The 25,070-nt window shown below is 46.6% G+C and overlaps 1 protein-coding gene and 2 long non-coding RNA genes across 13 annotated transcripts in view; 1 reads left to right on the top strand and 2 right to left on the bottom strand.

The window, feature by feature from the left end:
* TMCC3 (transmembrane and coiled-coil domain family 3) overlaps positions 1-25,070 on the bottom strand; it is a 400,246-nt gene that overhangs the window by 126,311 nt on the left and 248,865 nt on the right. Inside the window, exon 1 of one of the 10 annotated variants that reach the window (XM_084957582.1) lies at positions 21,556-21,773. The exons of the other annotated variants lie outside the window; for them this stretch is intronic. The gene's annotated coding sequence lies outside the window, so the exon portion shown is untranslated. Of the gene's footprint in view, positions 1-21,555; positions 21,774-25,070 lie in introns of those variants that run through there. 10 annotated transcript variants of the gene reach the window in all.
* Positions 1,841-5,655, top strand: LOC146403560 (uncharacterized). Of its 2 annotated transcripts, none has more exons than XR_014804403.1 (2): positions 1,841-4,864; positions 5,506-5,655. It is a non-coding gene; the product is annotated as an uncharacterized LOC146403560 (long non-coding RNA). The 2 variants fall into 2 exon arrangements; XR_014804402.1 differs by having other exon boundaries at positions 1,841-4,870.
* LOC146403559 (uncharacterized) lies at positions 2,846-25,051 on the bottom strand. The gene is made up of 2 exons (XR_014804397.1): positions 24,331-25,051; positions 2,846-4,332 (listed from the first exon to the last, which is right to left on the bottom strand). It is a non-coding gene; the product is annotated as an uncharacterized LOC146403559 (long non-coding RNA).

Below are 25,070 nucleotides of genomic sequence, written 5' to 3'. Positions count from 1 at the left end.
CCCAAGAAGATGGTTTTATAAATAAGTACCTGGCAAAGAGGGGAAAAAATGTTCTTAGGATTTCTTTTTTTTTTCTCCCCATTCCAGGCAAGCTTCCTGAAATTTGACTAGCTGTTTAGCAAACATGTGTCAATCAGCAGTTACCAAATTGCAATATTCATATCCACCAATACTTCATCTGTGCCAAGAGCTCATGATTTCTCTGTAAAGAAAAGATAAGCTAAACAGTACAATCGACCCTGTGTTCTGTTCTCTCTGGAGCTGGACTAAATCTGCAGGGAAAAATATCTGCGACTAATAGCAGAGCTACTTAAGGAAAGAGAATTAACATTTGTTGAGCGCCTACCACGAGCTGTGCCCGTTTAGGCCATCGTGAGAACCCAGCAACAGAGGCGCTTCCCTATCTCTGTTTTGCAGCTAAAGGACCAAGGCTCCGCAAGCTGGAGCAGCTCGCTCCCAACTGCCACGCAGGAAGAGCGTCTGGCTCCCGAAGCCAAAGCTGTTCATCCATTCAGCCCATGTTTATTTCTGGTCTCACAGGTGCTTTGCGTTTTGTTAGGTTTCTCGCTCTTTACGATAGAATTTGCAGCCTTAAAGCTTGTCTGTAAAGAGGACACGGAGTCTACCTTTACAGGCACAAGGAGCCAGTTCTGGCTATACCCACTTGTAGCAACCACCACACCTGCAGGCAGCAGCTAAGCCTTGGGGGGATCATGAGTAAACAACCTCGCCCCGTACTTAAGCTGACATGGGACCAGACTCCTACATCCCTCAAAGGCAGGCCGCTGACAAGGCCTTCCAAGCCTGGACTCCAGAGCAGGAAGAGAGCCAGGAAGCTCTAGGTACCTGTTCTTGGGCCCCTTCAGCAAAGAGCCAAGCCTTGCAAAATCGACAGCAATTATTCCATCCAACCCTGGTTTTGGATAGCCGGCTTTGAGAAATGACTACTAGGAAGGAATGTGGTAAAGCATGGAATTAATGTCAAAATTATATTACTATTCATACCAGACTTTCAGCTAAGGATATCCGCTTACTCATATAATGAATACGACTGCTTTCATTAAAAGAAATTTCAAAAACCAACACAAAACCACAGTGAGACACCATTTCACATCCACTAGGCCAACGGCAATCAAAAGACATCTAGTACCAAGTGTTAGACATCAGCACCCTCACGAGCTGCCGATGGGAACAGAAAGTGGGGCGACTGCTGTGGAAAACACTCCAGCGGGCCCTCGAAAGGGTCGAGGGAGAATTACGGTACGACCCAGCAAGTCTACTCTTAGGTATATTCCCAAGAGAAACAAAAACATGTGCCTACACAAAAACCTGTATACAAACGCGTACAGCGGCATTTACCGCTACAGCCAAACACTGCCGACAACCCCAGTGTCCATCCACGGATGAATGGACAAGGACAACGTGGTGCAGCCACACGTCAGAATGGTATTGGCAACACGAAGAAATGAAGAAGTGACACCTGCTGCACCATGGGAGAATCTGGAAAGCATCATGCTGACGGAAAGAAGCCAGACACAAAAGACCCATTACAGCTGATGCCATTTCAGCAAAATCCAAAGGGCCAGAAAGTAACTTAGTGGCTGCCTTGGCCTGGGGGCTTTGGGAGGGGTGAAGCAGAGAGAGACTGCTGCCGGCTACGGAGTGCCTCTCTAGGTGATGAAAATGTTCTGAAATTGATCGGGGTGGTGAAGGCACAGCTCTGAGTACACAGAAATCATTAAGCTGTTCCTTTAAAATGGGTGACTTGTATGCTTATGGGAATTATATCTCAGTAAAGCTATTTTTGTTTTTCAAACAAAGGAAAAAGCAGTGCACCACCTTTTTTTTTTTTTTTGGTTTTCGGTTGTTCTATGAAATACGAAATAACTGGCCAGACCACCTGACCCTAGACAGGTTACTGTGTCTCTGTGCCTTCTCTAAGGAAACAAGGCTCAGGCTGGAACCAGATGCTTTCTGCCGGTGCCCCTCGAGCAAAGGAATCCATGACTTTTTGTTGGAAGGGAACAAATGACTTGGAATGAAGCTGCTCCGTGTTCATTCAGGGGAGTCAGACCCCACCTGTCTGCCAGGCCAGGAGCCGTCCCACTCTCGATGGGTCTCTTCAAGTTCCCGCACAAGGTTCAAGGCCAGACAGTCTTCATCGCCTCTAGTTCTCAAAGCACAATCCTCGGGGGACACAGGTACGGCTCCAGGGTACAGGAGCAGAACGGACGCAGGAAGATTACACAAGGTGGTCAGGGTGGCAGAGCTGCACGGTGGCAGAGGGGAGCTCTGAGCTCAGAGCCAAAGGCTAAGCTGCTTTGTTTATCCTTACACCTGAGTTTTTCAAACTAGGTCCAGAGATATATCCTTGGGGCTCCATGAGTCTGCTACAAAACATCTTAAATCATGTGTTTAATTAGATGATGAAAACTAATAATATAATCCAGAGGATCATAAAGATAACGATTTGCCAACCAAGTGCCTTGAAACACTTTTATCTCTAAGGGTTTCAAAGCCTTTTATTTCTACTCACACTGGGGCCAGGTATTAGTACTTCTTCAGCTTTCATGGGATCATAGCAAATGTGCCAGCTAACTAGTTTTCCAGGGCAGCCACAATGAAGTACCACAAACTGGGTGGTTTAAAACAACAGAAATGTGGAGTTCCCTGGTGGCTGAGAGGTTAAGGATCCAGTGTTATCACTGCTGTGGTTCAGATGTAATCCCTGGCATGCCACAGGTGCAGTTTAAAAAATAAAACAACATAGAACAACAGAAATGTATTGTCTCACAGGCCCAGAGGCCTGAAATGCCTTGACTTGCAGTTTCATCGTTTTAAATCCTTTCTTTTCGTATCACTTTTCCTCTGCGAATGTGTGTCTCCAAATTCCCCTATGTTATAAGGACACCATTCAAGCTGGATTAGGCCCACCCGAATGACTTCCTTTTACCATAGACAAAGAATGTCACCTGCCACATAGGCAAACAAAGGGTGTGGCGGCCAGGCCAGCAAGCCCTCACCCCTGCAGCCACTCCCAAATGTGCACCCTGAGGGGATGCAGGATGGAGAAAAACAGGACCCTGGACCTAGATAGTCCTGGTGCATATCAAAGGAATGACTTCAGGGAGTCCAGACTCATGCAACTTCCCAAATTTAGAAAAGCGCTAAGTGCAGTAACTCGAGATAGCTGGTTTTCTCTAATTAACAGTCATCTTGGGATGTCTGACCACAAGGTTTTTGTTGCAAAAACTCCTATGTATCTCAGCTCCTGCCTTATCTCTTTGGAGCAGACGCTCAGCGATACCTGAGAGGCTGCCTTCCAGGCTTGAGTCCTTAGAAAGTCCACCGAATAATCCCTAATTCTCCAGTTTTAGGCTGTGCATTTTCTTTTTTCAGTGGACGCATGATGACTTCTGTAAAGACCCTACTCCACGTTAGATCACACTCTGAGGCCCTGGGGGTTAGAATTTTGTAAAGGAAACACTCTGTGTGTCTCCTCTACTCTCACACTTACGACCACACTCTGGGCACCAAGTGGGTATTGGGGGTGGGGTGGGGAGGTCCCCCACCAACCAATCCTTCCACACCCGCAGGGTATCCTGCACACCAACTCGTTTTGACACCATCTACCTGGAGACAGCACCAGAGCCTTCCACTGCAGACACTAGTCTCAAGTCCACGTTGTCACCTAGGCTTTTGCCAGATGGTCTATCAATTAGAGACAACCTTCTCCTCGGGTTAATTTGCTAGAAAGCTCACAGAATTCAGGAAAGTATTTTCTTACTAGATCACTAATTTATTATAAAAGATCTAACTCAGAACAGCCAGATGGAAGGAACACTCTGGGCAAGACGATTCCATGCCCTCAGCACCTCAAAGTGTTCGCCAACCCCCAATCCCGTCCCTTTAGGTCTTTAGGGCGGCTTCCGGAAGAAAGACCTGGTAGATTAAGTCACTGGCCAGTGGTGATTGATCCAACCTCCAGCCCCTCCCGGAAGGGGGACTTTCGGTTCCCTGGCGACCAGCCCCCTCTTTAGGGGCTTTCCAACCTCACCTCATTAGCACAAGCTCAGGGGTGGCAGAAAGGGGTGTGCTACATGAGTTAACAAAAGACTCTCATTTCACCTGCATTGCTCTTATCACTTAGGAAATCCCTGAGGTTTCAGGCATTGGGTGCCAGAAATGGGAATGAAGAGATAGATACATACAAATCATGCTCATCACAGACTTCACATCTTTTTGAGGGAACACAAGTCAATCTATTAGTCCTGGCTTTAAGAATAAATGATGCCAGCATTCCTGTCATGGCTCAGTGGTTAACGAATCCGACTAGGAACCATGAGGTTGCAGGTTCGATCCCTGGCCTCGCTCAGTGGGTTAAGGATCTGGCGTTGCCGTGAGCTGCGGTGTGGGTCTCAGACATGGCTCAGATCCCGCGTTGCTGTGGCTCTGGTGGAGGCCAGTGACTACAGCTCCGACTCGACCCCTAGCCTGGGAGCTTCCAGGGCTGCAGACGCAGCCCTAAAAAGACAAATGAATGAATGAATGAATGAATGATGCAGAAGTCCCAGATGAAGCTCAAATGGTCTTCACAGTGAACAAAAAGGTGCCGCACAGAATTTTCCTAACAGAAGGTTACAGCAGGATTGAGCCTTTCCATATCATGCAGTCGGTAACAGAAGCATCCAAACTCAAAAAAACCCTCAAACCTGCCCTAAAGTCACCACTATACCGACACTGTGAGGAGTGATTTAGATCAGCTGTATACTAAGATAAATTGTTACTACTTTTGTATTTTCTTCTCTGTATCATTCCAATTTTTTTTTTTTTTTTTTTTTTTTTTTGGCCATACCCACAGCATGTGGAAGTTCCTGGACAAGGGATCGAACCTGTACAGTTGTGACCTGCTCCACAGTGCAGCAGCAGCGCTCTATCCTTAACCTGCTGCACCCAAGGGAACGTCCTCAACCCTGCAGTGTATGTGCTGCCAAAGCACCTACACTAAAGCATCACCTTCACATTGTGTGTGTATTTGTTTGAAATTTCTCATAACAAAACACTGGGGAAAAACTTCCTCAGAATCTTGATGAAATCTGCTAACAAAACTTTTATTCTTCAAGAACACCTAGGAGTTCCCTTTGTGGCTCAGTGGAAACGAATCTGACTAGTATCCATGAGGATGCAGGTTCGATCCCTGGCCTCGCTCAGTGGGTTAAGGATCCAGCACTGCTGCAGGCTGCAGTGTGGGTCACAGATGCGGCTCAGATCCAGTGTTGCAGTGGCTGTGGCGTAGGCCTGCAGCTGCAACTCCCATTCAATCCCTTGCCCAGGAACTTCCATGTGCTGCAGGTACAGCCATAAAAAAAGAAAAGTAAATAAGACACCAATTAGTATCTCTAAACAAGCATTTCTCTATAAGCCAAAAGTGAAAAGATAAATTTTAAAATGTGGAAATAAGAGTATATATCTGCCCTAATGCGATTACTTAAATAAGAAATATAGGAGTTCCTATTGTGGTGCAATGGTTAAGAAATCCGATTTGAGGTTGCGGATTCGATCCCTGGCCTCGCTCAGTGGGTTAAGGATCTGGCATTGCTGTGGCTGTGGTGTAGGCCAGCAGCTACAGCTCGTATTGGACCCCTAGCCTGGGAACCTCCGTATGTCGTGGGAAGCAGCCCTAGAAAAGGCAAAAAGACAAAAAAAAAAAAAAAAAAAAAAAAAAAGGAAGAAAGAAAAAGAAATACAGCCAAAGCCTTAAAGAATCACTTAACATTCTCAATGACCTCTGAAATATCTCAAAAATATCAAAAATAGTCCTACTGTCTATTGGAATGAATTACACTAATATCTATACAAGAAATTCTTAATTCTCTTTCCCTCCTTGCATCCTTCTACTTCTCTATCCAGCCAAACATTTACTGTGCATTATCTGTGAAGCCCTGGAGCTACAATCCCTGCCCCTTCCAGAGGGGGCGAGACAAGCGAACCCCACGTGAGACAACACAAAGACTCACAAGAGCCTCTGGTACCAGTTTCCTTGGAGAGCAGCCAGCAGGGGGTGAGCTAAGAAGGGGAGTCCGGGAAGACCCCTCAGCTCAGGATCTTAGATCTCAACATGCTCATACGGAAAGAGGACGAGGAAGCTGGTGCTCAGATGGGTTGGACAAATCCTGACTTCACACAGCTTGAAAGTGGCAGGACCAGGATTTAAAAACAGGCCTGTGGTCCCCAGAGGGCACACCAAAGGAAGACCTGAAAAAGCCTGCATGTGGAAGATCCGACCACTTCTCATCACCCCTGCTGCCAGCATTCCAGTCCACACCACTCTCATCACCACCATCCCGCCCCAGTCTACACCCACCTGCAATCTGTTTTGAACCCAGCAGCCAAGGTGATCCTTGTTAGCCATGTGCTGGCCCATGAACTGGCCTGCCCACTGCCTCTCAGACCTCACACCCTAGTTATTTCTCAAGTGCTTGCTCACCCTGTCCAGCCGCACGGCCTCTCCGATGTGCCTCAGATGTGATGAGCACACTCCTGTCACAGGAGATTTGTAATTGTTGTTCCTTCTCCTGAAATGCTCTTCCCTGCACAGCTGCATCGCTTTCTTCCTCAGGTCCATCCTCAATGGCATCTCTGGGTTTCCCTGAGTCTCCTGTTTAAAGCTGCTTTCCGTGTCCCCACCCTCCCCACATACCTCGGGCCTCCCCAGCCCCTGTCCTGCTTTGTTTCTCAACACGGCACCCATCCCCACTTCACATACTGTGTGTCTCACCTACTGCTCTGGCTTGTCTGCTCTGCCCTACCACAGTATAAGCTTGGTGAGGGCAGGGACATGCCTTCTGTTCCCTGGGATGCCTGGCACACAGCAGTGCTCAATAAATACTATTCAATCAGACTGAAAGCAGACTCATTACAAGCACAATCCATACCTACGCTGCTTATGTGTGGACGCCCGCCTGACATCTCCCACTTGATAAGGTGTCGCAGACTCGGTGGCAGGGGGCAGGGAGAATGGGGTGCAAGGGGGCTGGAAGAAGCCAGCCCAGGGGCTAAAGGGAGCTCACTCTCAAATCAGTGCCCTGAAAAGGAGCCAAGCGCCTCCTCTGATGAGATGCAGGCATCACCCATCTCGATGCTAGTGACAAGGAAGCCCAGCAGGTGCTCAATCTCCAGGCGCGGTCCCGGGTGAAGGGGGCGCCTCAGACCAGGAAGTTAGGGGAAGTAAAGGGCAGTCTGTGTGTGTCTGCCTTCTCCCAGGGGCTAATCAATGAGCAACTCTGCTGCGCCATTCAAAGAGGTCCTTACTCGCCCAAGTTAAGCTCCACTTGTTGGCAGAGGGGCTCTTTTCTCACACTGGCCTTTTGTATCTCAGGTCTACGAAGGCTCAGCAGAGCTACCAAAAAAACCCCAGGAGTGTTCAAAACTCCAGGAGTTCTCAGACAGCAAAGGGAGGACTCTGGACTTGCCTACAGAGTGACTGGCAGGAGTGAGAGAGGTGAGCATCTCAGCATCCACTGAGTCTAGAGATTGGTGCATATGAAGACCCAAGCACAAAAAGATCACACCAGGCCAAACGGCAAGTGCATTCCAGGGAAGGGAGAGGAACGCTCTTCCCCAGGGAGGAGCCCGGGCCAGATGGTATGACGTGTGCCAAATGCCAAACTCAACCTCGGACTAATCCCTTGTAAAAATCTTGGCCATGTGGATTAGACTGCAGTGGGGGTGGGAGTGGAAATGAGTGTGACACACAACAGTAATGGGAAAGCCATAAGCACCTGACTTTGCAAAATTCTAAGGCATGTAAAGGGTGCCTTTCATCTCTGAAGTTCTACAAAGGAACCAAAATCACTGCAAGAGAGTTTCCAAAAGCAAACAAAACCTCACTAAGAGACGGTACTATATTTTCTTGAGTTTGCATCAGTCTGTTTTCTGTAATTAGAAAAAAAGGTGCCTAGTTTGGGTTAAAAAGGCAGTATTCCACTATAAAAACCTGCTGGTTGCCATGACAATTAGCATCTCTGTCCCTCCCTTTTCTGAAGCATCTTCCTTACATCTGAGTCAAATCAGATGCAAGGACCTATCTCTGATGCCCAGGGTTTAGTATTTCCTTCGCACAAGGATATAAAAACATACACACAAACACTCACATACAAAACACATCATCAAAGGTGAGCAAACCTGCAAAAACTGGTACCCTCTGCCCTCCTGTCCCCATCATATCCTACGAACATCTCCGAGGAGACACCCCTGCAGGAGGGTGTGAGTTCACAGGGAGGTGGGCCAGGAAGCCTCGACACCTTCCCATCTAGAGTCGCTCAGGGTGGGCTCTGGATCAGCACTTTCCAGAAAGGCCCGGGTGAGTCGAGGGCTCCCTGGAGCACTGTCATTTTCTGTCTGCAAGTCTGTCCTCTTGAGCCTGAGCTCCTCCAGGGCTGTGCCCACGTCTGACTTGGTCTCAGGGTCCAGCACAGCGCTGGGCACCCAATGAGGTAGGTGTTCAGGACAATGAAGGGAGCTCGGGGGTAAGGCAGCCTCGCCTTACATTTTCCACTGAGACGTCCAGTTAGAACCTAGCCTGCTTCAAATCGTCCCCGAGAAGAGAAAGTAGGAAATTCTAGATCTATCTCTAGAGGGTGCAGCTTGGGACCCAAAGGCAATGCCGCTACTGGTCTCCGTCACAGCGGTCGTGAGTCTGGACCACTGACCCTTCCCCAGACTCCTCCGGGCAAAATAAGGAATAAGTGAGAAAGTCGCAGCATTCATGTGGAATTCCCATCATGGCTCAGCCATTAGCGGACCCAACTAGTATCCATGAGGACGCAGGTTCGATCCCTGGCCTCGCTCAGTGGCTTAAGGATCTGGCATTGCTATGAGCTGTGGTGTGGGTAGCAGACAGCTTGGATCTAGCGTGGCTGTGAGTGTGGCCTAGGCCAGAGACTACCACTCTGATTGGACCCCTAGCTTGGGAGCCTCCATATGCCACAGATGCGGACCTAAAAGAAGAAAAGAAAGACAGAGAAAGTCACAGCATTAATGTGACTTATCTTCTCTTCCTGCTCATCATTGAGCTAGATTTATTTATTTATTTTTTTAATTTTTTCACTTTTTAGGGCCATACCCATGGCATATGGAGGTTCCCAGGCCAGGGGTCAAATCAGAGCTACAGCTGCCGGCCTACACCACAGCCACAGCAAATGCCAGATCCGAGCTGCATCTTCGACCTACGTCACAGCTCACAGCAACGCCAGATCCTCAACCCACTGAGAGAGGCCAGGGATCGATCAACCCCATGGCTCTTAGTTGGATTTGTTTCTGCTGCGCCACAATAGGAACTCCATTGAGCTAGATTTAATTGCAAAACATGTTTTAGAAAAGCTACAAAAATACCAAAAAGCCAGTGGAAGAAAAACAAAGACCTCCTCACTTTACTTAGCCAGAGGTAACCAGCATCTATATCCGAGTTTCTAAGTCACTGTTCTTTCAGCAGTTGATGTAGTTTTGCTGAATGGTTCAGGGCAAAGGCTCGTGAATGTAAACCAACCTGGGTTCAAGCTTTAGCCTTTCCACTTTTTACTGGTATGATCATGCAGGAGTCACTTACTCCTGTCTGAGCCTCAGTTCTTCATTCATAAAATAGGAGAACTATACCCACTTTTTGACACTGTTGCAAAAATTGCTACAATCCATGTAAAGCCCTTGTCACAGTGCTGGCAGAACTACTCGCGTGCACGAGCTTCGTTCATGTCCTACTTGGATGTGCCACTTGGTGAACAAAAATGGTATCTCTGCGTATATATTTTGTAAACTTGTGTGTGTGTGTCTTTCTGCCTTTTCTAGGGCCGCTCCCTCAGCATATGGAGGTTCCCAGGCTAGGGGTCCAATAGCAGCCCCACAGCCACAGCAATGCAGGATCCGAGCCGCATCTGCAACCTATACAACAGCCACAGCAACGTGGGATCCTTAACCCATCGAGCAAGGCCAGGGATCGAACCCACAACCTCATGGTTCCTAGTTGGATTTGTTAACCACTAAGCCATGACGGGAACTCCTATTTTGTAAATTTTTTCTATCAATATAAACGCATGACCTCTTGACATGTCAATGAACAAAATTCCATAAACTGACGGCTTTAATCCTAAAACAAGAGCATTGATAGACATTAACAAGAGTAGAGAGGCTTAAGTTCTTGACATGGTCCAAAAAACTGCATACTAGGAAATTCAAAATAATCTTACAATTGCCTTAAGCATAGCTTTAAAAAAATCACTCCTATTAGTACAATTACTTGACAAAGCTACTTAGAATAGATGGAAAGGTTGAAGATACTTTTTCCTCTGCCCCAGGCGTGTCATTTCTAAGTATCTTTCCTAGAGAAACCCTCCCCGAAGTCAACAGACCTCAGAATCAGCCTGCCTATCCACCATCAGGAGAAGAGCTATACAAACACTGGTTTATTCATATACTGAAATAATATACAGCAGTAAAAGTGGGAATGAAGTTGCATACATTTATTAACATCATGCTGGAAAAAACAGGCAGTTACAAGAGATGCCATTTATATAAATATTTAATACAAAAACCCCCAATACTATAAATTGCTTATGGAATCTGCCAATGTATAAAAACATGACAAATTCAGGTTACAGAGACCTCTGAGGAAGTAGGAAGGGAGGGGGCGTCCAGATACTGTTTCTGGGACCATTTATTTCTTAAAGACAAGTGACAAATCTGCCAGAAACACAGCAAAATGTTAACATCTGTTAAATCTAGGCAGTAGGTATACGAGCACCGCATTGTTTAAAATGTATTTTCCATGTCTGAAGCATTTAGTAATTAAAAATAAATTTGTCTAGGAGTTCCCTGGTGGCTCAGTGAATTAAGGATCCAGTGGCTCTGCTTACTGCTGTGGTGCAGATTTGCTATCTGGCCTGGGGAACTTCACATGCTTCAGGTACAGACAAAAAAAAAAAAAAAAAAAAAAAAGGAAAAAAAATTTTTAAATAAATTTGTATACTAGTTAACCAGATCTATTTGGTTAATGATATGATACAGGTTTTTCTTATGCTCAGAACATTCTTCCCTTTGTGCATCTGGTTTACCTTGAAAATAGGGTGTAAGTTGCTATTTCTGATGGGCCATTTCATTACCTTATAATTTTGGAATCTGATGTCGCTGCATCTACCTCCACAGGACAGTAATATCAACCTTAAATTAAATTCAACCACCAAAGCAAGCATAAACTTAAGAAAATTAAAATCCACGGAGAGTTTAATAAGCTAGCTGACCTAGAAAAACATGCCAGGCTCATTTGAGGCTACTGCGCAAATAAACTAAGGAGCAATTATTTTCAAGATTTACGAACAGAGTGTGATTTCTGAAATGGCCAGGGTATCAGAAAACATAAAATCATCTTTGTATACAGATTCAATGTCTCTGTCGTTCAAGAGAATACATATTTCTCATGTTTAGCGAATCTGTTATTACTCCAAACGTGCAAGAGATTATTCCAAACTGAAGACTGAGAAGGCAACAACATTAATTTTAAAGAAAGCCACATGAATACATGTTTATCTCATTCATCTCTTACCTGCCCAAAGATATAAAAGCGTCAAAAAATGCCTGTTGGAATGGGGGACTCAATTCACAAAACCATCTGTAAACAGCCCAAGGCTGGAGGGCTCCTCTTGTAACCCTTTCTTTTAAAAATAAGAGCTTAATTTGAGCCCTGAGTACCTAAAAAAAAAACTTCCTTTGCTGTTAAGTCGTTTTAAATGGCCAGAGTGCTGGTCAAATTTCTCAACAGAATTTAATATGCTCCCACCTACCCAAACAGTAAGGAACAATTCCGCAGGCTAGAAACAGAATGATTTGGTATAAATAGAGCCCTCATGGCTCCCCGGGGGGTAACAGGACAAAAAATGAGCCGCTTGAATGAAAGAAGACTCTCACTTTAACTTTGGTGCCCACAGATCCAAGAGATGCCAAGTCAATGAGTACCTCTAAATTACTCAGCACATGAGGTAAATTTTGGCTGGCTTTATATTGCTTGATAATTTGCTGAGGTCTGGAGGTTTCAACACACACAGTGCCTTTCCCAAATGAAAGCACATGTAATAAAAGCATATTCAATCCACCATTAATATGCTCTTGGGTCAGGTTATAAAATGCTAAGTGTTAGTTTATAGGCACAACCAACAGTTTTAACCTCCCTCTGTGTCAGACACGGAGATCACAAGGCACATGAACCTCTCAGTAATTAACATAGGTGCCTGTAACAACCCCTAAGCATCCAGGAATACTGAGCAAGCCACTCACAAATAAGGATAACCAAGCCAAACAAAGCAGCAGCTTATTACCTACAAACGTTAAGTCTTGCTGTATTTATTGTCATAACATGAGTCATAAACCAACTTAAATCTCCTAGTCCCGAGGACCACACAAGGGCGCTACCTGGGTTTACAAAGTGAAAGGACCACAGCTCGGAAGCAGGCTGCTGTAAGTCAGTCCTGCTCCTTCGTGCCCCCTAGCCGGGCTGGGAGACCCCAATGGTTAAGGCGGCACAAAGGGTTTAGGATGCAATAAGACATATTCTTTCTACCGCAACGGCTTTTACAAGCGGGCGGAAGGGCAAGATTCTACATTAAAGAGAACCTGCTGAGAGGGAACATCTAGTTCAAAAGCGTTAAAAGCACATTTTTATAAAAATGACAAACTTCATCTCTTCCCCTTTACTTTTCGGTCTTTCCTTACTGTAAGTGCTACTGGAATGGTGCCTGTTCAAAGTTTCTAAGAGCATGGGCCAGGGCACTCAAAATGCTCATCTGAAATCCTGGCTTGGGGTGGGGCGGGGCGGGGGCATGGGGGCGGCTATCAATCCAGAATAAATGAACCAAAATTATAACTTTTTTTTTTAAATGGCCACACCCACAGCACATGGAAGTTGCTGGGCCAGGGATCGAATCCGAGCTGCAGCTGCAATGCCAGATCCTTTAACGCACTGAACCTCCGCAGTGACCCAAGCTGCTATAGTCAGAGTCTTAACCCACTACACTACAGCGGGAACTCCCAAAATTATAATCTTTGATTCAATACTTTTTAAACCAGAGAAAGAAACTTACAAAAATGAAGCTATACATATGGACAGTGACGTATTTTTAAAGACGTAACTATGCAAAAAATGGTGCAGGGATGACTGTCATTTATCCATAGACATCTTAAAGAGAATCAAATTCTAACTGGATCAAAGATTTACATAAAAATCGTAAAACGTATTTTTAAAAAACACAGTGTTTTGGTTTTTTTTAAAGAATCTTAAAGTCTGAAAGGCCATTCTAAGAATGACACAAACCTGTACACCCTTATGTCCGAAAATGTTTAATTTCTTCATGACATAGTCTGGGTAATGTTTTTGTTTTTTGGGGTTTTTTTGTTTGTTTGTTTTGCCTTTTTAGGGCTGCACTCATAGCATATGGAGGTTCCCAGGCTAGGGGTCAAAACAGAACTGCAGCTGCCAGCCTACGCCACAGCCACAGCAATGCAGGATCTGAGCCGCCTCTTTGACCTACACCACAGCTCAGGGAAACGCCAGATCCTTAACCCTCTGAGCGAGGCCAGGGATCGAACCCACATCCTCATGATATTAGTCGGGTTCATGAACCACTGAGCCCCGATGGGAACTCCAGTCTGGTTGATACTTATTCAGTGCTTGCTACCTGCCTGGCTCTACACACACGACATACCATGAAGTCAGTGTGGGAGACAGAACTCTAAGAGAGCCCCCAAGATTCCTACCCTCTAGTGAATACATCCTGTAGAACAACCTCCCCTCGAGGGTAAGCAAGACTTGTGAACATCATGGGATTCCACTCCCATGATTAGGTCACAAGGGTAAAAGAATTCTGCACGTGTAATTCGTCAGTTGACTCATCTGCTGACTTCAGTTCACCAAAAGGTGGAACACCTGGGTGGGAGAGCCTCTCAAAGAGCCCTCGTCTAGAGGTCATACAACAGAGACATCGCCTGTTGACAATGAAGAAACAAACTACCTGGGGTTCCCACTGTGGTGCCACGGGATCAGTGGTGGCACCTCTGCAGTGCCAGGACACAGGCTCCGTCCCCAGCCCGACACAGTGGGTTAAAGGATCTGGCGTTGCCACAGCTGCAGCATAAGTTGCAGCTGCGGCTCAGATCTGATCCCTGGCTGGGGAACTCCACAAGCGCGGGGCGGCTAAAAATGGAAAGATAGAAAAAAAAGAAAAGAAAAGAAGGAAACAAACTCCCATGTTGTGGAGAGGGGCACACGGCAGGGAACAGCGGGGAGCCCCTGGGGACTGAGGGCCTCAGTTCTAGGCTGTAAAGAGATTAACTCAGTGAACAACCAGTGAGCTTGGAAAAGGATTCCATGCCTCAAACAAGACTGGAGTTGTGGCTGACGCCTGGATTTCAGGATGACGAAACGCTGAGCAGAAGATGCAGGTAAGTGGGCCTGGCCTCCCAGTCCCAGGGAACCTGTGAGATGATAAATGGGTGTTGTTTCAAGCTGGAAGATGTGTGGTAATTTGTTACATGAAATAGAAAATTAACCGTCAGAAATGACAAACTGGGAAAAACATGTATATACACAACAGCCTATTCAATAAGTAAAAAAACTTCTACAAATCAATTTGAGAGATTACCAACCAAATGGGTAAAGGGACAGAATAAATAGGTGGTTCACACTAAATACAGATGTTTTTTAAGTGGGTGAAAATATGATTCACAAAATTACATGAGATGTCACCACCGGGAGAATCTGGGGGAAGAGGACATGGACGTCATCTCTGTATTTTCTTTCTTTTTTTGCAACTTCTTGCGGGTCTGTAATTATTTCAAAGTAAACATTTTAAAAAGACGATCAACCCCATTCATATTGGGGAAAAACATAAATTAAAATGAGCTACCCGTTTTCACCTACCAGACTGGCAAAGGTCAAAAAACTTGGTAACACACTGTCCCGGTGAGACAGGAGCTGGGGTGTGTTCATCCATGGATGGGTGTATAAGCTGTATTAGTCCCCCCCCCCCCACGGATGGGTGTATAAGCTGTATTAGTCCCCCCCCCCACTGCCCCCTCAGCGCCTCGTGTCTGACACAAGTACAGTGGTCAAGTTCACAATATCATAATTTCACATGCGCACAGCCTTTGGAGATTCCACTTTTAAGAATGTAGCCTACAACCACATTCCTCGTATGTGTGAAAGGCAGCATGCCCAAGGGCAGCCAGTGAGGGGCCTACAGTAACCAAAGACTGGAAGCAATACGCCTACCCTTCAATAAGGAAATGGTTAAATAAATCTGGAATATTCACATATCAGAATCCTGAACAGAAATTAAAACAATCTGAACACGGATCAGGAGCAGAGCATGTCTTCCAGGTTCCCCAGTCCTGCAGCGCGATTTCACCGCATACCCGCATTCACTCATTGGGTCAGTCTTTACTACAAGTCCCAGCTAGGTACCAGGCTCCGTGTCTGGATAAGAAGAGCATAACCATTCCCATGCAAGAGGATGGAGCAAGTGCCTACCAGCAGAGACGGGAGGCATGGGATCCCACAAAGAAAGGAGACCACAGCTCAGGGGCAGAGAGGGGGTGAAAGAAAGTCGAATGAGAGACTGGGTGTCAGGCTAAGAAGCTGCGATTCTGTCCTGCTGAAGGAAGTCAAGCAAGATATTGACAAGACGCTAGGCCAAGCACACATTTGCGGTAAAAACAAAGGAGTGGTCCAGGTTGAGAAGTTCATGATCTGGAGAGCATCTCTGACTCCATGACAGGTGTCTTAAGGCATCGCACACCTTCACCAACACCTGGAGATGTGCTGAGACTCAGAGAACCATGAGGACAACCTGAAGTCCTCTTGAACCAAGTCACCTTACGGATGGATGCAAAGGAGATGCTTAGACGCCTTCCTCCTTTGGAGAACCATTTACAAGCAGTCGTCCCAAGCAGTCGGACATGGTCCCTTGACCACATTCCTCCACCAGCTCTTGGCGCAACATTTAAGAATGGGATCAAAGCAGCAACCGATTCAACTCCCTTTCTTCAATCCTCCTCCCTGCCTTCCGTGCATTTAATGGCTGAGGCTTCCGAGCACTTCGCCTGATGCCCAGACACAGCCCGCACAGCTCTTACTGAATGGGTCTCATATTTTCAGATAAATTAAAATCCATGCCAAGGAGTGATTCAGTCGCAAATCAAGGCCACCTGTTCCAATTAGTGAGATTAAAATACTACTCCACTCACTGACGATCCGAAGTCGGGTTCCAAGCCTTCTGGATTATCACAACATCTTTACAAAGACAGAAAAAAAAGGGGGGGGGACTTTTAGTCCCAACACACAGTTGCACACACAGGAGTAAATATACGGAGGTGTTGAAGCATAGCGTTTGCGAAGGGCGGACTTTCTCTCTGGGCAAGTCCTTACCCTGTGAGAGGCCGCAGCTCAAGGCATTCGATTCCCTTACCTTCAACAAGCCTGCAGATACAGCCTGATTCGATTCAACGTTACTTCAGAAAAACACACAGAGCTTAAGTTTCTTCTCCACCCACTTTCTGTCCCTGCCTGAAATTCCCAAAGCATCTGCATCTTCTGGACGGTGCACTTGTTAGCCTCAGGCCTGCCTTCGCCTCTCGCGTCATTAGAAGACTAGAAACATGGCCCAACCCAGGCACAACTCCCAGTGTCCCAGCCTCTCCCAAGTATCCCTATCCCGACAAGCCTGCCTCTAACTCACCAGGCAGTGCATTTGTTCATCCCCAAACATTCAATTCTGAAATGTTTCACAATCCACCAGGAGAAGAAAAAAAGAAGTCTAAGCGCCTCTAGGCCAGTGGGTCTAAAAGAAGCGTCTCATGAAGGAAGAGACGTGATACCTTGAGACCAGGGGTCTCCACCCAAATGATTCCAAATCATTTCAGGTGGTCAGAAACGAAGCAGGAAACACACAGTCACAGCCAGCAAGTCTCGTCTCCTGGAAACAATCCGCAATCCACCAGCTGATTCAGCCCAGGAGAAAGGCTCGGGTTGCTCCCAGCGCCCTTGCTGAGCTCCTTTTTACTCTGGTGCTGCAGGCCTCAGCGGCCCAGCAAAGTTCAGGAGCATGGCTACCTTAAACATAAATGCGGGTTCTGAGGAGTGAACGGATTTGGAAAGACTAAGTAAATCAAGGCACAGGGGTCGCAAGCGCTGCGTGGAGGCCTGGGAGGGAGTGCGTTCCGGGGACTCTGCCGCAGAGGACACAGGCCTGGACGGGTGTCCCACCCCACTTCTCACGGTCCTTCACTCAGCCTGCAGGTGGAGGAGCTGGCATTGCAGCTGGACTCCAGAGTCCAGACTCTGAACCCTTCGTTACAGCCCTCAAACCCAGAAGCACACGAAGAGAGAGATGCTGGGGATAAAGAGGAGACGGTGGTTGAGAAAATTTCAGAAGTAAACTGTGGGATGTGGTGGGTAAGGGGGCGGACTGAGGGGGCTTCCGGGCAGCGGGTTTGGGGATTGGCTGCATGGGGAAAGTATGCCCCAGGAACTGGGGGCGGGGGCAGGTGGGTGGGCGGTGGTAGGGGAAGAATTAAGCTTTTTTTTTAGGGCTGCACCTGAGGCCTACGGAGGTTCCCAGGCTAGGGGTCGAATCAGAGCTGCAGCTGCCGGCCTACACCACAGCAACAACAGATCGAGCCGCATCTGCAACCTACACCACAGCTCAACGCAACGCTGGATCCTTAACCCACTGAGTGAGGCCAGGGATCAAACCCACGTCCTCATGGATACTAGTCGGTTTCTCTTCCGCTGCGCCACAACGGAGAATTAAGCTTGATACACAGCCTTTGAGGCGCCTGGGGAACATGTGGGCGGAAAGGTCTTGCACACCTGGGGTAGGCTCTCAAGTCAGCGTGCAAGGCAGGAACCACACACTTTCACCCGGGGAGGCCCGTCCCTGGGGGTGGGCACGGCACGGGCCGTCCCTGGAAAGACCCCTGAACCCCATCCCTGCCTTCCCCCCGGCTTGCAGCATGGGAATGTTTCTCTGGCCAAGAACAAGAACATGTCTTTGGGGTGTGTTTAGAGGCTGCGTTGTGGGGAAGCTAATATACACTAAAGACACTTAGTGCTGGAAGAAGCTCTCAAGAGAGATTCACAGGAACAGAGGGCTGCAGAGGTAATGCAAGACTGGGTTGAGTTCTAAGTTAAATACAAAGAGGATATATTTATTCTACGACTTACATACGTTGCTCCCCAACGTCCTATCCCAACAGGGAGAAGGCGCCTCTCAAAACTTCCTCTTGAAAAAAATGACACTGAAAGCAACCCCAGAAGAGATAATGTTTTAGAAGTGGCAGAAGATCCAGTGCAGCTAAGTAGTTTGATATAGGAATTGTCACCCATTCTTCACCCTAACCCTGCTCAAAACTTGGAAATGAATTCAGAAGGAAAATGGTTTAAACACTAAACCATTCGAATTCAGTATTTTCACCTAAAAAGTTCACACAAGTTTAAATCTGTTCATCAATCAATTCTCTATTGAAAATAATTTAAAATTCTCATCTTACCTAGTTCAATTTTGAGATATTTAGCACATGTAACTTAGCTTCACTTGGTCTTAAAAAAATATTTGAAGCTGTTTTCTTTTAAGGAGTTCTTCCTCTCTCTCTGGCCACACCCATAGCATATGAAAAATTCCTGGGCCAGGGAATCACATCTCAGCTGTAATCTATGCCACAGCTGTGGCAACACCAGGTCCTTAACCTGCTATGCCACAGCAGGAACTCCCAAGGAATTCTCTTTTAAGACAGAAGCTAGTATGGAGTTAACATCGGGGTTTAGTGGTTAATGAACCCAACTAGTATCCACAAGGATGTGGGTTTGATCCCTGGCCTCCGCTCAGTGGGCTAAGGATCTGGTGTTGCCGTGAGCTGTGATGTAGGTCACAGACATGGCTCGGACCCCACATTGGGTGGCTCTGGCGTAGGCCGGCAGCTACAGCTCCGACTGGACCCCTAGCCTGGGAGCCTTCATATGCCATGGGTGCCAACCTAAAAAGACAAAAAAAAAAAAAAGACAGAAGCTGGTGGAGTTCCTGCTGAGGTGCAACAGATTAAGGATCCAGTGTTGCCTCTGCAGCAGCTCAGGTTTGATCCCCAGCCCAGCACAGAGGGTTCAGGATCCAGCGTTGCCACAGCCATTGATGGCATAGGTTGCAGGCCTGGGAACTTCCACATGCTGCTGGTGCAGCGCTCCTCCCCCCAAAAAAGACAGAAGCTGGCATAATGGTTAGTACTATTCATGACATAATTTCACTGGTTCCAGTCTGGCTGGCTGTCACTCCTCTACATCTGCAAAGGGAAGAGTCTGGAGTTCATGTCTGAATTCTCCTCCAAGTCGAACGTGGTGAAACCTTGAGTCTAACATTTCAACCCTCTGTCTTAAGTGTGAGATGCACATGCCTTCAGCCCAGTGAAGCTAAAGTCCTACAGGGAGATCAGTGAGGCCAGTCTGTGTCACAAGTGTCACAAGGAGGAACTGCTCTCATTATGTCCTTCAACTGCTCATCCTCCAGAGACCAAATACCAGGCTAGAAAATGATTCTTTAAGAACGCCTTTATTTATTTATTTATTTATTTATTTTTTGGTCTTTTTAGGGCCTTACCAGTGGCATATGGAGGTTTCTAGGCTAGGGGTCCAATTGGAGCTATAGCCCCCAGCCTACACCACAGCCACAGCAACTTGGGATCCGAGCCGTGTCTGTAACCTACACCCAGCTCACAGCAATGCTGGATCCTCAACCCACCGAGCAAGGCCAGGGATCGAACACGCAACCTCATGGCTCCTAGTCGGATTCGCTTCGGCTGCGTCACAACGGGAACTCTACGAATGTCTTTAAATCATGAGTTTATTTAACAGCCTTGAAGACTTCCCTGCACTACAGGCAAAATTCTCACCTCCTAAGCACTATAAAAAGCTAAAAAAAATTCATAAGTGATGGCTCTAAATCATTCATTCATCAAAAACCTAATGGGTACATGGGACCACAAGCAGAGGACTGGCAAAGGGCTGCATCCTAAGAATCCCCATCACACAGCTCAGAGGGCACACTCATCCTCAAGTGCCCGACAGGTGTGGTATGACTGACCTACTCACCAGCACTCAGCTCAGAGGCAGAAGACTGAGAAGCGGTAAAAATGCAAGTTCTGGAATTAGACAACGGCTCATCAAACCCCAGCTCCACCACATATAATAAGAGCCACAGGACCTAGGGCAAATTACTGAACCCATCTGGGCCTCAACTCCCCCATCTGTAAAATGGAACTATAAACAGGCTATCATTCGGTTTAAGGAGATGGTGCATTCACAGAGCCTAATACCGTGCCTGGTGTACAGGGAGGAACTGATACACGCCGGCTGCAATCGAGGTTGCTGCATTCCTCTTCTCATGTACACCCCTCTGCCTTCTTACTGAGGAACAGTCAACAGACACCCTACATTTTCCTTCAGGGCACCCCCTCCCCCGAGTCAGTGGAAGCAGCTGGAGTATGCACAGATCATATATCCCGATGTTCCTTCTCGGAGGAATGTAAAGTCCTCATTCTGATTCACAGCACAGTGATTCATGGTTCTCTTCTCTCTCACCAGCCCCCTCCACTGAAAACATGAAAACACAATTAAGAAAGAGCAGGGCTGAAAGCTGCAGCCTCCCCTACATCAAGATCTGGGCAATATCTCCCAAAAGGACGAGGCTGATTCCTGACCTTAGCAGCAGCCCTGGAAATTCAGGCAGCGGGTCTGAAGCAAACATACCCAGCAATCCAACTTGGGAGCAGCTGTCTTGGGGTTCCACGGCGGATGTGACAAGCGGGCGTGCTGGTGGAGGCTGGCAATTTGTTCTCCTCTGAAGGGAGAACCAGTGAGCCTGCAGCAAAGCATCGCTCAAAAAACACAACCTCATCAATCCATCCACGCTACGCTTAAGGAAATTCAGGTTCGAAGACACTTACCATTATTCACCATGCCTTTAATTAACTCTAAAATAAAACAAATCACCGGTTAAACGTATGCTCGCAAACCACACACTCAGTTTACCACGTCACCAGGTCACTGTCACCTACGACAGAAGGCTCCTGCCCAGGAAGTAAGCATCTCATCACCTGCTTCCATCACCGCCCAACCACTTCCACGGTGAGGAGGCTCCGACAGCCTCTTTTCCGCTGCCTCTGGCCACTACTCATCATGCAACTCTGGACCCATTTCCAAACCTCCCAAAGCTTACAGATGTACTACAGGGGGCAATCGGGCCCCACACAGGTCTTGCTTCAGACACTACAGACTTCTGCACTTAGTATCACCGTTTTTTGTAAAAGAGAAGGGAATTTCCTGGGCCACAAGTATCAATGAGATGCCCTGAACGGATATTAAGTTTCCAGAGAAGCCAGATTATCTGTTTGTCTCTCACCAGCCCCACCCCTGAAAACACAAAAACATAATTAAGAATCGACAGGGCTGAAAGCTGTAGCCTCTCTCACCTCAAGATCTGGGCACTATCCTCCCAGAAGGATGAGATCTGATTTCTGACCTTAGGAGCACAGCCTTGGAAATTCAGGCAGCGGGTCTGACACAAGCACAGCCCACGATCCAACTTGGTAGCCGCTGTCCTGGTGTTTTGCAGTGGATGGGACACCGCCAGCACAAGGACAGTGCTCGACGTGTGTTTGCTGAATGAATGACATGTCTTGCTCTCAAAGCGCAGGTGTCGATAGTTTATAAACACGTAAACAATCACTGTGATGAGGAACACGTGAGAAAGGGAGGCACCAAATGCTAAGAATGCCAGAAAAGTTTCCATATTATTCACAAATTAGCAATCTGTGCATTTTCAAGCTTATGAATACACCTTCCATAGTAATAACATAAGACTGGCTGTCACCTCTTGAGTTCTTACTGTGTACCTGATATTTTACAGACATTATTCATCTAGTCCTCATGACACCTCTGTGATTGAAAGAGGAAACTAAGACTTAGGATGATGACAAGGTCCCAGTCACATCTACTAAGCAGCACCAGTACCTGACCTGTCTTCTGCGGGCGAGCCCAACGAAAGGGGTTCTGCAGACAGACAGTCTGGTCCCTGCAGGCAGGACGGACAGAAGTTGATGAAATCACAGAGCAGTGAGGAAGCTAATGCACGGAGATCTCTTCCTGAGCTCTCCAGCTGCTAAGCTAAGGAGGGGTGACTAGGGAACATGGGAGGAAGGAACGAATCCCAGAAAAATATCAAAGCTCTAAAGGCAAAGCTGATAGACTAGAGGCAGGGAGGGTAGGCACTCAGGACAACTAGCAGCTCCTATGAGAACAAGAAAAAACACTATTCACCTTACACATGGAGAAAAACAGCAATTACTAGGGTGCCTACAACCACTGTTTTTACAAATTCTCTTACTGAAAACTCCCAACCAGTCCTCAAAGTAGGGACTATTATCACCTTTTATAGATGGGGCCTGGAGGCTCAGAAAGGTCAGACCTTGCCCCTCCCCACCCTGAAAAGTGCGTGTAAAAAGCCAGAATGTGATAGAAGAGCCGGTGGGGCTCGCCACTGTTACCCAAGTGGCTGAAGATGGTATCTTAGACTATTTAAAATTAGGACCAACAAAAAATGGATTCAGACATAACTGATTAATAAAAATCAGTTCCTGTATAGAAAGCAAACTGCCTATATTCTTAAAAAGAGAATAGGCTTTAACTATCTAGGGCATGAAAAAGAATGTAGGATTCTATTTATACATATGCTCTTTCTTTTAAAGTAAAGGATATTATGTACACTGAGTTTTAACATGTACCATTTCTGAGTTTTACCCACATGAAGTTTAAAAATGTGAATGATCCTGACTTGTCAGCCTAGAGACAATCACAGGATTCATCATTAGTTATGTTACATTTTCACCAGAGTTGGGGGGGGGAATTTAGGTTAATCCACCTGGCTATAAAAATAGACTTGTGCACTGTTAAAATAGTACACTGTCTCATCATGATTCCACTCTCAAAGGCTTCAACAAGCTCGGCAAGAGATGCATATTTTCCCTGTTATCTCAACAGGACATCAATTTTGAACTCAAAAAATGCCCATTCAGGGTAACCAAGAACTTGAGCTCACAGAGCCTTAGTCCCTACCTGGGAAGAAACTGTATCCCTCAAAGGTTCATCGACTCTTCACATGCACTTCCAGTTCTCATCGCAGTGTTTTTAGGGAGCTAATGAGTCCACCAAAAGGTTCTTTTAACATCTTAACCCAGATGGTTTATTGCCAAGGAGAAAGTGACATCAAGAAATCAACCCTTAGGGCCCCCTGACGACTCCCTCGACATCCTCCGCTTTCTGAGCGTACAGAAAAATACGGCTTTACAGCGACGTCTGAGCGAGTTCCACACTCAGGAGCTACAATATCCACCAGGAGACTTTCTTCACAGGAACACTGCTGCTAAAGCCTTCCCTTCGTTACAGCAGCCTTAAGACAGATTCAAAATTGTATCAGCTCCACTGGGAGAAAAGCTCTTACGAGTTTTCAGAATTTCCATTAATTCTCTCTATTCGCTCCTGCCTCAGCAACAGAAGCCCTAAAAGCCAACAGTCAAGACGTGTCAACAGGGAGCTGCCGTTGTGGCTCGGCGGTTTTAGCACCCGACTAGTGTCCATGAGGATATGGATTCCACCCCTGGCCTCCATCAGTGGGTTAAGGATGGGTGTGGAGGAGAGCTGGGGTGTAGGCTGCAGATGTGGTTCAGATGCCACGCTGCCATGGCACAGGCTAGCAGCTGCTGCTCCGACTCAATCCCTAGCCTGGGAATTTCCATATGCCGCAGGTACAGCCCTACAAAGCCAAAAAAAAAAAAAAAAAGAAAAGAAAATTCAAACAGGTATCTCAGCATGATCACAAGTGTAGAACTTGAGATCACTGTCCACTAACGTTCCAGTCTTTCTCCATCTGACTTCTTCTAGTCCTCAAGAGATTTCATTTCTCCAATAAGTTAATTTATTTTTTTTTGTCTTTTTTTTTGTTGTTGTTGTTGTTGTTGTTGCTATTTCTTGGGCCGCTTCCGCGGCATATGGAGGTTCCCAGGCTAGGGGTCGAATCGGAGCTGTAGCCACCGGCCTACGCCAGAGCCACAGCAACACAGGATCCGAGCCGCGTCTGCAACCTACACCACAGCTCACGGCAACGCCGGATCCTTAACCCACTGAGCAAGGGCAGGGACCGAACCCGCAACCTCATGGTTCCTAGTCGGATTCGTTAACCACTGCGCCACGACGGGAACTCCTCCAATAAGTTAATTTAGAATAATCAGTACATATAATGTTTAACTCAATTTTAACGGATGGTCTATATAAACAACAGGTATCTCCATGCTAACAAAACAAAGGTCTCAGCATAACACTGTCAATAGAAATTGAAACAAAACAAGAAACCCCCTTCACATAAGGTTCTGGTACTTTAACAGGAAAGACGGCTGTGGAGATGGAACAGCGGCATATGCAGCAGACATAAAGTCTGCAGCTAACTTTACACATTTGCTTTGCCACTTTCCATCTCTGCAGTTAAGGCAAAAAAGAGTGAGGTTTGGAAAGTTCCGTGAGTTCTGCCAAAGTGCTTAAATAGGCTCACAATGAACCATCCATCCCTCAAAGAGTCATAATCCTGTTGTTTACGTGAAGATTATCACAGTTGTGAGAAGGGAAACCGAGCTTCCATACTTTTCTCAAGCCTGAAATTTCTTCGACAACTACAGCCTAAGCTCACCTCCAAATTGCAAATGCATTAGAAAAAGATCTCCACCCTTTTTCTGCAGTTAACACTGTTTATCAGCAGTCATCCACCCTCACCAAAAAATGTCTTAGCTGTATAGGTAACCACGGATTCTTTTATCAATGTTTTCTGCCAAATGGAGTTTCCAGTTCTTTTCATCATAAACTGTTGTGGAACTTTGGAAGAAAAGCAGGGAGAGGAAAAAAAAAAAAAAAAAAAAAAGACAATTCCTTTGCGAGGAGG

Source organism: Sus scrofa, chromosome 5 (assembly GCF_054392235.1).
Source record: "Sus scrofa isolate SSC_HxYL_T2T_F1_AM1 chromosome 5, Sscrofa_HxYL_maternal_Yorkshire_Landrace_v2.0, whole genome shotgun sequence".
Classification (NCBI taxonomy): Eukaryota; Metazoa; Chordata; class Mammalia; order Artiodactyla; family Suidae; genus Sus; species Sus scrofa.
Note: the sequence above shows the minus strand (reverse complement) of the source record. Positions and strands in the feature narration are given on the sequence as shown.